Here is a 3,484-nt window from a genome sequence, read left to right as displayed (position 1 = left end):
TTTTTGACATTTTTGACCATTTGACATTTTTTGACACCTTACTATACTATGACATTTTTTGACACCTACTTACTATGACATTTTATTTTGACATTTTTTGACACCTTACTATACTATGACATTTTTTGACCATTTTTGACATTTTTGACATTTTATGACATTTTTTGACACCTTACTATACTATGACATTTTTTGACATTTTGACATTTTTTGACACCTTACTATACTATGACATTTTTTGACACCTTACTATACTATGACATTTTTTGACACCTTACTATACTATGACATTTTTTGACATTTTTTGACCATTTTTTGACATTTTTTTGACACCTTACTATACTATGACATTTTTGACATTTTTTGACACCTTACTATACTATGACATTTTTTGAGATTTTTGACATTTTTTTAGATTTTTTGACACCTTACTATACTATGACATGACATTTTTTGACACCTTACTATTCTATGACATTTTTTGAGATTTTTTGACACCTTACTATATACTATGACATTTTTTGACCATATTTGAGATTTTTTGAGATTTTTTGACCATTTTTGAGATTTTTTGACACCTTACTATACTATGACATTTTTTGAGCATTTTTTGACCATTTTTGACACCTTACTATACTATGACATTTTTTGAGATTTTTTGACACCTTACTATACTATGACATTTTTTGATTTTTGAATTTTTTGACACCTTACTATACTATGACATTTTTTGAGATTTTTTGACCATTTTTGACATTTTTTGACACCTTACTATACTATGACATTTTTTGACTTTTGACATTTTTTGACCTTTTTTGACACCTTACTATACTATGACATTTTTTGACACCATACTATACTATGACATTTTGACTTTTTGACCATTTTTGACATTTTTTGACACCTTACTATACTATGACATGTTTTGACCATTTTTGACATTTTTTGACACCTTACTATACTATGACATTTTTTGACCATTTTTGACATTTTTTGAGATTTTTTGACATTTTTTGACCATTTTTGACATTTTTTGACACCTTACTATACTATGACATTTTTTGTCATTTTTTGACCATTTTTGACATTTTTTGACACCTTACTATACTATGACATTTTTTGAGATTTTTGACCGTTTTTGACCATTTTTTGACACCTTACTATACTATGACATTTTTTGTCATTTTTTGACCATTTTTGACATTTTTTGACACCTTACTATACTATGACATTTTTTGTCATTTTTTGACATTTTTTTTTACATTTTTGACACCTTATTATACTATGACATTTTTTGTCATTTTTTGACATTTTTTGACCATTTTTGACACCTTACTATGACATTTTTTGAGATTTTTTGAGATTTTTTCACATTTTTTGACCATTTTTGACATTTTTTGACACCTTACTATACTATGACATTTTTTGACACCTTACTACACTATGACACTTTTTGACAATTTACTATACTATGACATTTTTTGACACCTTACTACACTATGACACTTTTTGAAAGTTTTTGACGCCTTATTATGACTTTTTTTTTTTTTTTACCATTTTTGATGCCGTACTACACTATGACACTTCGATTACTTTTGCCATTACGTATTACTTTTCCAATTATATATTACTTCTAAATTTACAGATAAAGTTTACTGCTGTAAACTACATCTAGTAACAGATTACTTTGACTATTACATCTTACTTCTGATATTATCAATTACTTTTACATTACTTCTATTTATACAGATTACTTATACATTATTTTTATATTGCAGATTACATCTATTATTATGTTTTTCTGATAGACTGAATACTGAACATAAACAGTGTTAGCGCTCTGTGTTGGACGGTTGATGTAAAGCCGTTTGTGAATTACCTGGAGTCCTCTGTCCTGGTCTCAAAGAGCTTCCCCATTGTACGAAGACTCTGTGATCGTGGGCTACGTCTCTGTGATCGCGGACAATGTCTCTGAGATTATGGACAATGTCTCTGCGATCATGGACTGTGTCTGTGATCGTGGACGATGTCTCTGAGATCATAGACGGTGTCTCTGTGATCATCGACAATGTCCCTGATCGCGGGCAATGCCTTCGAATCGGTGACCCCCGTCTCCGCCGATTCTATCGCAAGGTCTCTACGAAGCATGGGACAATGTCTCTGATCATGGACAACGCCTCTCTCGTCTTTGACAAGGTCTCTGCGATCATGACATGTGACAATGTCTCCCTCATCCTCAACAATGTCTCTCCGATCATGGACCATCTCTCAGCGATCCTGGACGATGTCGTGGACGAAGTGGTGACACCTGGAGGAAAAAAAAAAAAAACATACAAAGGAAAATGATCAATACACTGCTACCTATTCCTCATCAACAGTTTAACCATGAAAACACGGATTAATATTCAACATTACAGCTGAAACAGAACATTTAACAAACACTAGAGGGTTGTTTCAGAAAATGAACAGTTGACTGTCATCACTTCCCAAAAAAACAAAAACAACATATATTTGGGAAAAAGTACAATGATTATTAATTGTGTGTCCATCAACTAACCACTGAAGCACTTGTGTATGTTACTGTGAACTGCACAACAACAATAAACATTAACAGTTCAGTAAAATTTTGAATGCAGGGTTCTAACTTGTGTTGTTTACTATACTTCAGTAAAAATTCTGAGTATTTCTTCCACCATAGTCAGTCACATACAGAATCATTTTTTTCAAAGTCCAACCTTGTTCTTATTAGCACAAATTTAAAAGGTCTTTGTTTTGTGTTGTTTTCATTTAATGAATAACAACCAAATTTACAAAGGTCTTACCAGCAGCTTATGTGGAAAATTTGAAGTAAATAAGTGTAGGACTGGTTGTTACACACTGTAAAGGTATTATTAAAATCACCCTCAGACCAAGAGTTAAAATTAACACACTCACGAACAACTCAATCCAATATTTTATTTGTAGAATTGATATTGTTTTATGCTGTGTAGTTTAGTATGTCTAGCACATACACAAGATTAATAATTTCTGATCATGTACAATCAAACTGAAGTTAAGATATTTTTCAGTCCCATTTTGACTGATCCTTAACAACAACAATAATGTCGGACATTTTGATGCCTTACTATACTACGACATTCTTCGTGCTTTACTATACTGTGACATTTTTACTTCTATTTTGGATTACTATTACTTCTGCATTGCTTTTATATTACAGATTACTTTTAATGTAATTTCTAATATTAGATTACTTTTCCCATTACATATTACTTTTCTAATTACTTATTACTTCTACATTTACAGATAAAGTTTACTGCTGTAAACTACATCTAGTAACAGATTACTTTGACTATTACATCTTACTTCTGATATTGCCAATTACTTTTACATTACTTCTATTTATACAGATTACTTATACATTATTTTTATATTGCAGATTACATCTATTATTATGTTTTTCTGATAGACTGAATACTGAACATAA

Source organism: Lates calcarifer, linkage group LG7_1 (genome assembly GCF_001640805.2).
Source record: "Lates calcarifer isolate ASB-BC8 linkage group LG7_1, TLL_Latcal_v3, whole genome shotgun sequence".
NCBI classification, from domain to species: Eukaryota; Metazoa; Chordata; class Actinopteri; family Centropomidae; genus Lates; species Lates calcarifer.
The sequence above is the reverse complement of the archived record's forward strand: the minus strand, read 5'-3'. Positions refer to the sequence as shown.